The following is a 13,163-nucleotide window of genomic DNA, read 5'->3' as shown; positions in this document are numbered from 1 at the left end:
AATACCGTTGAAGCAAGATAAGACTAGTAGCGGCAAGAAAGTTGACAACATTCTACGCCCACAACAAATTGTGTTCTACTCGTGCAAAGAGAACTACGCATAAACCTAGCTCATGATGCCACTGTTGGGGAACGTTGCAGAAAACAAAAAAAATTCTACGGTTCACCAAGATCCATCTATGAGTTCATCTAGCAACGAGTGATTGGATTGCATCTACATACCTTTGTAGATCGCGCGGAAGCGTTCAAAGAACGGGGATGAGGAAGTCGTACTCGACGTGATCCAAATCACCGGAGATCCTAGCACCGAACGGACGGCACCTCCGCGTTCAACACACGTACGGTCAGCGTAACGTCTCCTTCTTCTTGATCCAGCAAGAGGGAAGGAGAGGTTGAGGAAGATGGCTCCAGCAGCAGCACGACGGCGTGGTGGTGATGGAGCTGCAGTACTCCGTCAGGGCTTCGCCAAGCGCTATGGAGGAGGAGGAGGTGTTGGAGAGGGAGAAGGAGGCAACCAAAGGCGTGGATGAAAAGCCCTCCTTCCCCCACTATATATAGGAGGGCCAAGGGGGGGCCTAGGAGATCCAATCTCCTAGGGTGGGGCGGCGGCCAAGGGGAGGTTTCCCTCCCCCCAAGGCACCTAGGAGGTGCCTTCCCCTCCTAGGACTCTTCCCCTTGGAAACCCTAGGCGCATGGGCCTCTTGGGGCTGGTGCCCTTGCCCATGTAGGCCAAGGCGCACCCCCTACAGCCCATGTGGCCCCCCGGGATGGGTGGCCCCACCCGGTGGACCCCGGGACCCTTCCGGTGGTCCCGGTACAATATCGATGACCCCGAAACTTGTCCCGATGGCCGAAACAGGACTTCCCATATATAAATTTTACCTCCGGACCATTCCGGAACTCCTCGTGACGTCCGGGATCTCATCCGGGACTCCGAACAACATTCGGGTTTACTGCATATACATATCCCTACAACCCTAGCGTCACCGAACCTTAAGTGTGTAGACCCTACGGGTTGGGGAGACATGTAGACATGACCGAGATCGCTCTCCGGTCAATAACCAACAGCGGGATCTGGATACCCATGTTGGCTCCCACATGCTCCTCGATGATCTCATCGGATGAACCACGATGTCGAGGATTCAATCAACCCCGTATGCAATTCCCTTTGTCAATCGATATGTTACTTGCCCGAGATTCGATCGTCGGTATCCCAATACCTCGTTCAATCTCGTTACCGGCAAGTCACTTTACTCGTACCGTAATGCATGATCCCGTGACCAGACACTTGGTCACTTTGAGCTCATTATGATGATGCATTACCGAGTGGGCCTCTGTGATACCTCTCCGTCTCTCGGAGTGACAAATCCCAGTCTTGATCCGTAGTCAACCCAACAGACACTTTCGGAATACCCGTAGTATACCTTTATAGTCACCCAGTTACGTTGTGACGTTTGGTCACACCCAAAGCACTCCTACTCTATCCGGGAGTTACACGATCTCATGGTCTAAGGAAAAGATACTTGACATTGAAAACTCTAGCAAACGAACTATACGATCTTTAAGCTATGTTTAGGGTTGGGCCTTGTCCATCACATCATTCTCCTAATGATGTGATCCCGTTATCAATGACATCCAATGTCCATAGTTAGGAAACCATGACTATCTGTTGATCAACGAGCTAGTCAACTAGAGGCTTACTAGGGACATGTTGGTGTCTATTATTCACACATGTATTACGATTTCCGGATAATACAATTATAGCATGAATAAAGACAATTATCATGAACAAAGAAATATAATAATAATGCTTTTATTATTGCCTCTAGGGCATATTTCCAACACAGGACCCTGTGGTGTTGCCTCTGGATGAACAGGACCCCGATCAATCGAGCCAGTTGGGGCTGGATGAACAGGACCCCGTGGAGGGCTGGATGAACAGGACCACCCCGTGGAGGGCAGGATGAACAGTAGACGGTGGAGGGCAGGATGAACAGTAGCCCGTGGAGGGTGGTTGAACAGGAGCCCGTGGAGAGGGCTGGTTGAACAGTAGCCGGTGCAGTAGCACGCGGTGGAGGCTGGATGAACAGGAGCCCGTGGATGAATAGTCGCAGGTGGAGGCTGGAGGAGGTCGATGATGGATGAACAGTAGCTCGTGGAGGCTGGAGGGGGTCGACGGTGGAGATGAACAGTATCTCGTGGAGTCCCGTTTTGCGGTACGCCACACCCCTCCCGATGAACAGGACCCCCGTTTCGACCTAGCACTCCAACACAAGTTCGTTTCATACGTTTTGCGGTATGCCACACCCCTCCCGATGAACAAGACCCCCGTTTCGACCGTAGGAGGTCCGTTTCGTCCATTTTGTGGTACGCCACACCCCTCCCGATGAACAGGACCCCCCTTTCGACCGTAGGAGGTCCGTTTCCTCCGTTTTGCGGTACGTCAGACCCCTCCCGATCAACAGGACCACGTTCCGAACATAGGAGGTGAAGGAAATATGCCCTAGAGGCAATAATAAAGTTATTATTTATTTCCTTATATCATGATAAATGTTTATTATTCATGCTAGAATTGTATTAACCGGAAACATAATACATGTGTGAATACATAGACAAACAGAGTGTCACTAGTATGCCTCTACTTGACTAGCTCGTTGATCAAAGATGGTTATGTTTCCTAACCATAGACATGAGTTGTCATTTGATTAACGGGATCACATCATTAGGAGAATGATGTGATTGACTTGACCCATTTCGCTAGCTTAGCACTTGATCGTTTAGTTTGTTGCTATTGCTTTCTTCATGACTTATACATGTTCCTATGACTATGAGATTATGCAACTCCCGTTTACCGGAGGAACACTTTGTGTGCCACCAAACGTCACAACGTAACTGGGTGATTATAAAGGTGCTCTACAGGTGTCTCCAAAGGTACTTGTTGGGTTGGCGTATTTCAAGATTAGGATTTGTCACTCCAATTGTCGAAGAGGTATCTCTGGGCCCACTCAGTAATGCACATCACTATAAGCCTTGCAAGCATTGCAACTAATGAGTCAGTTGCGGGATGATGTATTACGGAACGAGTAAAGAGACTTGCCAGTAACGAGATTGAACTAGGTATTGAGATGCCGACGATCGAATCTCGGGCAAGTAACATACCGATGACAAAGGGAACAACGTATGTTGTTATGCGGTTTGACCGATAAAGATCTTCGTAGAATATGTGGGAGCCAATATGAGCATCCAGGTTCCACTATTGGTTATTGATTGGAGACGTGTCTCGGTCATGTCTACATTGTTCTCGAACCCGTAGGGTCTGCACGCTTAAGGTTTCGATGACAGTTATATTATGAGTTTATGAGTTTTGATGTACCGAAGGAGTTCGGAGTCCCGGATGAGATCGGGGACATGACGAGGAGTCTCGAAATGGTCGAGACGTAAAAATCGATATATTGGACGACTATATTCGGACATCGGAAAGGTTTCGAGTGATTCGGGTATTTTTCGGAGTACCGGAGAGTTACGGGAATTCGCCGGGGAGTATATGGGCCTTATTGGGCCATACAGGAATAGAGGAGAGAGGCCAAAAGGAGGAGGCACGCACCCCCCTCTGGTCCGAATTGGACAAGGGGTGCAGCCCCCTTTTCCTTGTTCCTCTCCCCCTCTTTCCTTCTCTCTTACTCCAACAAGGGAAGGAGGAGTCCTACTCCCGGTGGGAGTAGGACTCCCCCCTTGGCGCGCCCTCCTCCTAGGCCGGCCGCCTTCCCCCGTTGCTCCTTTATATACGGGGGCAGGGGCACCCCAAAGACACAACAATTGATCATTGATCTCTTAGCCGTGTGCGGTGCCCCCCTCCACCATAATCCTCGATAATATTGTAGTGGTGCTTAGGCGAAGCCCTGCGGCGGTAGAACATCAAGATCGTCACCACGCCGTCGTGCTGACGGAACTCTTCCCCAACATTCTGCTGGATCGGAGTCCGGGGATCGTCATCGAGCTGAACGTGTGCTAGAACTCGGAGGTGCCGTAGTTTCGGTGCTTGATCGGTCGTGCCGTGAAGACGTACGACTACATCAACCGCGTTGTGCTAACGCTTCCGCTTTCGGTCTACGAGGGTACGTGATCTTGCGTGTGTGTAGGAAATTTTTGAAATTACTACATTCCCAACAGTGGCATCCGAGCCTAGGTTTTATGCGTTGATGTTATGCACGAGTAGAACACAAGTGAGTTGTGGGCGATATAAGTCATATTGCTTACCAGCATGTCACACTTTGGTTCGGCGGTATTGTTGGATGAAGCGGCCCGGACCGACATTACGCGTACGCTTACGCGAGACTGGTTCTACCGACGTGCTATGCACACAGGTGGCTGGCGGGTGTCAGTTTCTCCAACTTTACTTGAACCGAGTGTGGCTACGACCGGTCCTTGCGAAGGTCAAAACAGCACCAACTTGACAAACTATCGTTGTGGTTTTGATGCGTAGGTAAGAACGGTTCTTGCTAAGCCCGTAGCAGCCACGTAAAACTTGCAACAACAAAGTAGAGGACGTCTAACTTATTTTTGCAGGGCATGTTGTGATGTGATATGGTCAAGACATGATGCTAAATTTTATTGTATGAGATGATCATGTTTTGTAACCGAGTTATCGGCAACTGGCAGGAGCCATATGGTTGTCGCTTTATTGTATGCAATGCAATCGCGCTGTAATGCTTTACTTTATCACTAAGCGGTAGTGATAGTCGTGGAAGCATAAGATTGGCGAGACGACAACGATGCTACGATGGAGATCAAGGTGTCGCGCCGGTGACGATGGTGATCATGATGGTACTTCGAAGATGGAGATCACAAGTACAAGATGATGATGGCCATATCATATCACTTATATTGATTGCATGTGATGTTTATCGTTTATGCATCTTATCTTGCTTTGATTGACGGTAGCATTATAAGATGATCCCTCACTAAATTATCAAAGTATAAGTTTTCTCCCTGAGTATGCACCATTGCGAAAGTTCTTCGTGCTGAGACACCACGTGATGATCGGGTGTGATAGGCTCTACGTTCAAATACAACGGGTGCAAAACAGTTGCACACGTGGAATACTCAGGTTAAACTTGACGAGCCTAGCATATAACAGATATGGCCTCGGAACACGGAGACCGAAAGGTCGAGCGTGAATCATATAGTAGATATGATCAACATAGTGATGTTCACCATTGAAACTACTCCATCTCACGTGATGATCGGACATGGTTTAGTTGATATGGATCACGTGATCACTTAGAAGATTAGAGGGATGTCTGTCTAAGTGGGAGTTCTTAAGTAATATGATTAATTGAACTTTAATTTATCATGAACTTAGTCCTGCTAGTATTAGCATATCTATGTTGTAGATCAATAGCTCGCGATGTTGCTCCCCATTTAATTTTTATATGTTCCTAGAGAAAACTAAGTTGAAAAATGTTAGTAGCAATGATGCGGATTGGATCCGTGATCTGAGGATTATCCTCATTGCTGCACAGAAGAATTATGTCCTTGATGCACCGCTAGGTGACAGACCTATTGCAGGAGCATATGCGGATGTTCTGAACGTTTGGCTAGCTCAATATGATGACTACTTGATAGTTTAGTGCACCATGCTTAATGGCTTAGAATCGGGACTTCAAAGACGTTTTGAACGTCATGGACCATATGAGATGTTCCAGAAGTTGAAGTTAATATTTCAAGCAAATACCCGAGTTGAGAGATATGAAGTCTCCAACAAGTTCTATAGCTAAAAGATGGAGGAGAATAGCTCAAGCAGTGAGCATGTGCTCAGATTGTCTGGGTACTACAATCGCTTGAATCAAGTGGGAGTTAATCTTCCAGATAAGATAGTGATTGACATAATTCTCTAGTCACCATCACCAAGTTAGTAGAACTTCGTGATGAACTATGATATGCAAGGGATAACGGAAACGATTCCCAAGCTCTTCATAATGCGGAAATTGACGAAGGTAGAAATCGAGAAAAACATCAAGTGTTGATGGTAGACAAGACCACTAGTTTCAAGAAAAGGGCAGAGGGAAGAAGGGGAACTTCAAGAAGAACAGCAAGCAAGTTGCTGCTCAAGTGAAAAAGCCCAAGTCTGGTCCTAAGCCTAAGACTAAGTACTTCTACTGCAAAGTGACTGGTCACTGGAAGCGGAACTGCCCCAAGTATTTGGCGGATAAGAAGGATGGCAAAGTGAACAAAGGTATATTTGATATACAGATTATTGATGTGTATTTTACTAGTGTTCGTAGCAACCCCTCGGTATTTGATACTAGTTCAGTTGCTAAGAGTAGTAACTCGAAACTTGAGTTGCAGAATGAACAAAGACCAGTTAAGGGTGAAATGACGATGTGTGTTGGAAGTGGTTCCAAGATTGATATGATCATCATCGCACACTCCCTATACTTTCAGGATTAGTGTTGAACCTAAATAAGTGTTATTTGGTGTTTGCGTTGAGCATGAATATGATTTGATCATGTTTACTGCAATACGGTTATTCATTTAAGTAAGAGAATAAATTGTTGTTCTGTTTACATGAATAAAACCTTATATGGTTACACACCCAATGAAAATGGTTCGTTGGATCTCGATCGTAGTGATACACATATTCATAATATTGAAACCAAAAGATGCAAAGTTAATAATGATAGTGCAACTTATTTGTGGCACTGCCGTTTAGGTCATATTGGTGTAAAGCTCATGAAGAAACTCCATGCTGATGGACTTTTGGAATCACTTGATTATGAATCACTTGATGCTTGTGAACCATGCCTCATGGGCAAGATGACTAAGACTCCGTTCTCCGGAATAATGGAGCGAGCAACTGACTTATTGGAAATAATACATACTGATGTATGCGGTCCGATGAGTGTTAAGGCTCACGGCAAGTATCGTTATTTTCTGACCTTCACAGATGATTTGAGCAGATATGGGTATATCTACTTAATGAAGCACAAGTCTGAAACATTTGAAAAGTTCAAAGAATTTCAGAGTGAAGTGGAGAATCATCGTAACAAGAAAATAAAAGTTTCTACGATATGATTGCAGAGGTAAAATATTTGAGTTAAGAGTTTGGCCTTCAGTTAAAACAATGTGAAATAGTTTCACTACTCACGCCACCTGGAACACCACAGTGTAATGGTGTGTCCGACCGTCATAACCGTACTTTATTAGATATGGTGCGATCTATGATGTCTCTTACCGATCTACCACTATCGTTTTGGGTTATGCATTAGAGACAACTGCATTCACGTTAAATAGGGCACCATCTAAATCCGTTGAGACGACACGTATGAACTATGGTTTGGCAAGAAACCTAGGCTGTCGTTTCTTAAAGTTTGGGACTGTGATGCTTATGTGAAAAAGTTTCAACATGATAAGCTCGAACCCAAATCGGAAAGGTAAATCTTCATAGGATACCCAAAAGAAAATGTTGGGTACACCTTCTATCACAGATCCGAAGGCAAGATATTCATTGCTGAGAATGGATCCTTTCTAGAGAAGGAGTTTCTCTCGAAAGAAGTGAGTGGGAGGAAAGTTGAACTAGATGAGGTAACTGTACCTGCTCCCTTATTGGAAAGTAGTTCATCACAGAAATCTGTTCCTGTGACTACTACACCAATTAGTGAGGAAGCTAATGATGATGATCATGTAACTTCAGATCAAGTTACTACCGAACCTCGTAGGTAAACCAGAGTGAGATCTGCACCAGAGTGGTATGGTAATCCTATTCTGGAGATCATGTTACCTGACCATGATGAACCTACGAACTATGAGGAAGCGATGATGAGCCCAGATTCCGCGAAATGGCTTGAGGCCATGAAACCTGAGATGAGATCCATGTATGAGAGTAAAGAATGGACTTTGATTGACTTGCCCAATGATCGGCGAGCCATTGAGATTAAATGGATCTTCAAGAGGAAGACGGACGCTGATAGTAGTGTTACCATCTACAAAGCTAGAATTGTCGCAAAAAGGTTTTCGACAAGTTCAAGGTGTTGACTATGATGAGAGTTTCTCACTCGTATCTATGCTTAAGTCTGTCTGAATCATGTTAGCAATTGCCATATTTTATGAAATCTGGCAAATGGATAAACACAATTTCATTCCTTAATGGATTTATTAAAGAAGAGTTGTATATGATGCAACCAGAAGGTTTTGTCAATCCTAAAGGTGCTAACAAAATATGCAAGCTCCAGCGATCCATCTATGGACTGGTGCAAGCATCTCAGAGTTGGAATATACGCTTTGATAAGTTGATCAAAGCATATAGTTTTATACAGACTTGTGGTGAAGCCTGTATTTACAAGAAAGTGAGTGGGAGCACTACAACATTTCTGATAAGTATATGTGAATGACATGTTGTTGATCGGAGATAATGTAGAATTATTCTGCAAAGCATAAAGGAATGAGTTTTTCAAAGAAAGACCTCGGTGAAGCTGCTTACATATTGAGCATCAAGATCTATAGAGATAGATCAAGACGCTTGATAAGTTTTTCAATGAGTACATACCTTGACAAGATTTTGAAGTAGTTCAAAATGAAATAGTCAAAAAGGAGTTCTTGCCTGTGTTACAAGGTGTGAAGTTGAGTAAGACTCAAAACCCGACCACGACAGAAGATAGAGAGAGAACGAAAGTCATTCCCTATGCCTCAGCCATAGGTTCTATAAAGTATGCCATGCTGTGTACCAGACCTATTGTATACCCTGCCCTGAGTTTGGCAAGGGAGTATAATAGTGATCTAGGAGTAGATCACTGGACATTGGTCAAAATTATCCTTAGTGGAATAGGGATATGTTTCTCGATTATGGAGGTGACAAAAGGTTCGTCGTAAAGGGTTACGTCGATACAAGTTTTGACACTGATCCAGATGACTCTAAGTCTCAATCTGGATATATATTGGAAGTGGGAGCAATTAGCTAGAGTAGCTCCGTGCAGAGCATTGTTGACATAGAAATTTGCAAAATACGTACGGATCTGAATGTGGCAGACCCGTTGACTAAACTTCTCTCACGAGCAAAACATGATCACACCTTAGTACTCTTTGGGTGTTAATCACATAGCGATGTGAACTAGATTATTGACTCTAGTAAACCCTTTGGGTGTTGGTCACATGTTGATGTGAACTATGGGTGTTAATCACATGGTGATGTGAACTATTGGTATTAAATCACATGGCGATGTGAACTAGATTATTGACTCTAGTGCAAGTGGGACTGAAGGAAATATGCCCTAGAGGCAATAATAAAGTTATTATTTATTTCCTTATTTCATGATAAATGTTTATTATTCATGCTAGAATTGTATTAACCGGAAACATTATACATGTGTGAATACATAGACAAACATAGAGTGTCACTAGTATGCCTCTACTTGACTAGCTCGTTGATCAAAGATGGTTATGTTTCCTAACCATAGACATGGAGTTGTCATTTGATTAACGGGATCACATCATTAGGAGAATGATGTGATTGACTTGACCCATTTCGTTAGCTTAGCACTTGATCGTTTAGTTTGTTGCTATTTTTTCTTCATGACTTATACATGTTCCTATGACTATGATTATGCAACTCCCGTTTACCGGAGGAACACTTTGTGTGCCATCAAACATCACAACGTAACTTGGTGATTATAAAGGTGCTCTACAGGTGTCTCCGAAGGTACTTGTTGGGTTGGCGTATTTCGAGATTAGGATTTGTCACTCCGACTGTGGGAGAGGTATCTCTGGGCCCACTCGGTAATGCACATCACTATAAGCCTTGCAAGTATTGTAACTAATGAGTTAGTTGCGGGATGATGTATTACGGAACGAGTAAAGAGACTTGCCGGTAACGAGATTGAACTAGGTATTGAGATGCCGACGATCGAATCTCGGGCAAGTAACATACCGATGACAAAGGGAACAACGTATGTTGTTATGCGGTTTGACCGATAAAGATCTTCGTAGAATATGTGGGAGCCAATATGAGCATCCAGGTTCCGCTATTGGTTATTGACCGGAGACGTGTCTCGGTCATGTCTACATTCTTCTCGAACCCGTAGGGTCCGCACGCTTAAGGTTTCGATGACAGTTATATTATGAGTTTATGAGTTTTGATGTACCGAAGGAGTTCGGAGTCCCGGATGAGATCGGGGACATGACGAGGAGTCTCGAAATGGTCGAGACGTAAAAATCGATATATTGGACGACTATATTCGGACATCGGAAAGGTTCTGAGTGATTCGGGTATTTTTTGGGAGTACCGGAGAGTTACGAGAATTCGCCGGGGAGTATATGGGCCTTATTGGGCCATACGGGAATAGAGGAGAGAGGCCAAAAGGAAGGAGGCGCGCGCCCCCCTCTGGTCCGAATTGGACAAGGGGTGCAGCCCCCTTTTCCTTGTTCCTCTCCCCCTCTTTCCTTCTCTCTTACTCCAACAAGGGAAGGAGGAGTCCTACTCCCGGTGGGAGTAGGACTCCCCCCTTGGCGCGCCCTCCTCCTAGGCCGGCCGCCTCCCCCCTTGCTCCTTTATATACGGGGGCAGGGGCACCCCAAAGACACAACAATTGATCATTGATCTCTTAGCCGTGTGCGGTGCCCCCCTCCACCATAATCCTCGATAATATTGTAGCGGTGCTTAGGCGAAGCCCTGTGGCGGTAGAACATCAAGATCGTCACCACGCCATCGTGCTGACGGAACTCTTCCCCGACATTCTGCTGGATCGGAGTCCGGGGATCGTCATCGAGCTGAACGTGTGCTAGAATTCGAAGGTGCCGTAGTTTCGGTGCTTGATCGGTCGGGCCGTGAAGACGTACGACTACATCAACCGCGTTGTGCTAACGCTTCCGCTTTCGGTCTACGAGGGTACGTAGACAACACTCTCCCCTCTCGTTGCTATGCATCACCATGATCTTGCGTGTGCGTTGGAAAGTTTTGAAATTACTACGTTCCCCAACAGGAGGTCCGTTTCCTCCGTTGTGCGGTACGCCAGGCCTCGTTTCCATCGTCTGTTCCGTCCAAGCCCTCCCGATGAACACGACCATGCATTCTGTTCCGACCCAGCCAGTTGGCTCCCACGCGTTCCGTTGCCTCCCCATGAACACAAGCATTTCGTTGCCTCCCCATGAACACGACGCATTTTGTTGCCTCCCCATGAACACGACACATTTCGTTGCCTCCCCATGAACACGACGCATTCCGTTGCCTCCCCATGAACACGACGACGACGTTGTTTCTACGTTCCAACCCAGCCATGTACACGAGCCCTGGTCGTACGTATGCGCGAGTAGGCGTTCGAGACCCTGCCCGTATGTACACATACGTGGCCGTATTTTCTTTCTTGCACCCTGGCTGTTGTACGTATGTGTACATGCTACGTGCATGCCTCTACTACGACACATGCGCGCCTCTACATCGACCAGTATGTACGTACACGTTCGCGACTAGAATGACAACGCTACGTACGCTTCGACCAAGTGGGTCCCGATTGTCAGGCACTTCCTTGCGTGCGAAGATGTAGCTGGTGGGTCCCAGCAGTCAGGGGCAAACGTTTTTTTCGTGAAATACGGTGGCCCGTCCGGTGGGTCCCCGCTGTCAGGTGGAGGAATAATTATTTTGCACGTAATAAGGAGGCACTTCCTTGTTGCGGCCGTGGACCCAGCTGTCAGCCTCTCCACGTACAGTCCACGTCCGATGGAAGTCGTTTCTTGACCACGTTGACCATGCCGCACCGAGAGCACCAGGGCGGTGGACGACGGCGAGGCCTAGGAAGGGGTCGACGCAGAGCCGGGGAAGACGCGGCAGTTGATGCCCATGCGTAGAGGAGTACGAGGGTTCACTGGTTCGCTGCGGTGTGAGGCTGCCGTCGCCGCAGAATAACAGGGGGTGTGGGTGAGTAGAGGGATGGCCTGGCCAGCGGTGGGAGTAGTAGGGGGCGGTGAGGCCTCCGCCGCATCGCAGCCGGCCACGGGAGGCAGGAGCACCAGGCACGACCGGCGCTGGTTTGGGCGGCTGGAGCAAGAAGACCAGAGATTGAAGAAGCACTACGGCTGTTGGATGGACATCGTATGGTTACTGGAGCTAGAATCTTGCATATTGACTAAGTTGACAAAGCCCTCCGTCCCCGTCAACTTAGTAGGCCCACAAGTCAGCCTCCCACCAAGGTGGGTCCTAGCTAGCAGGGGGTATTCATTTTTTTGTGCGTAATAAGGAGGCACTTCCGATGGGTCCAAGCTGACAGCAGGGGAACGTTTTTTTTTCACGAAATACGGTGGCCCGTCAGGTGGGTCCCAGCAGTCAGGGGCAAATGTTTTTTTTCACGATATACTGGTGGGCGTCCGGTGGGTCCCTGCTGTCAGGTGGAGGAATAATTATTTTCCGCGTAATAAGGAGGCACTTCCTTGCGGCTGTCGTGGACCCAGCTGTCAGCCTCTCCACGTACAGTATTCTTCTAATGGAATTTGTTCGTTGACCACATTGACCACGCCGCGCCGACAGCACCACGGCGGTGGACGACGACGAGGCCTAGGAAAGGGACGACGCGGAGCCGGGGAAGACGCGGCAGTGGATGCCCACGCAGAGAGGAGTACGAGGGTTCACTGGTTTGGCTGTGCTGTCATCGCCGCAGAATAATAGGGGGTGTGGGTGAGTGGAGTGGAGAGATGGCCTGGCCAGCGGTGGGAGTAGTATGGGGACGGTGAGGCCTCTGCGGCAGCACACCCGGCCACGGGAGGCAGGAGCAGGCGGCACGACCGGCGCTGCTTTGGGCGGCTGGAGCAAGAAAACCACAGGTTGAAGAAGTACTACGGCCGTTGGATGGACATCGTACGGTCAGTCGAGCTAGAATCGTGCATATTGACTAAGTTGACAAAGCCCTTCGTCCCCGTCAACTTAGTAGGCCCACTATACTGGGTCCCAGCTAGCAGGGGAGTATTCATTTTTTGTGTGTAATAAGGAGACACTTCTTTACGTGCGAAGATATAGCTGGTGGGTCCGAGCTGTCAGCGGCGGTAACATTTTTTTCACGAAATACAGAGGCCGTTTCGGTGGGTCCCAGATGTCAGGTGGAGGAAATCATTATTTTGCGCGTAATAAGGACGCATTTCCTTGCGTGCGGCCGTGGACCCAGCTGTCAGCCTCTCCACGTATAG

This window comes from Triticum urartu, chromosome 5 (assembly GCF_003073215.2).
Source record: "Triticum urartu cultivar G1812 chromosome 5, Tu2.1, whole genome shotgun sequence".
Classification (NCBI taxonomy): domain Eukaryota; kingdom Viridiplantae; phylum Streptophyta; class Magnoliopsida; order Poales; family Poaceae; genus Triticum; species Triticum urartu.
The sequence above is the reverse complement of the archived record's forward strand: the minus strand, read 5'-3'. Positions refer to the sequence as shown.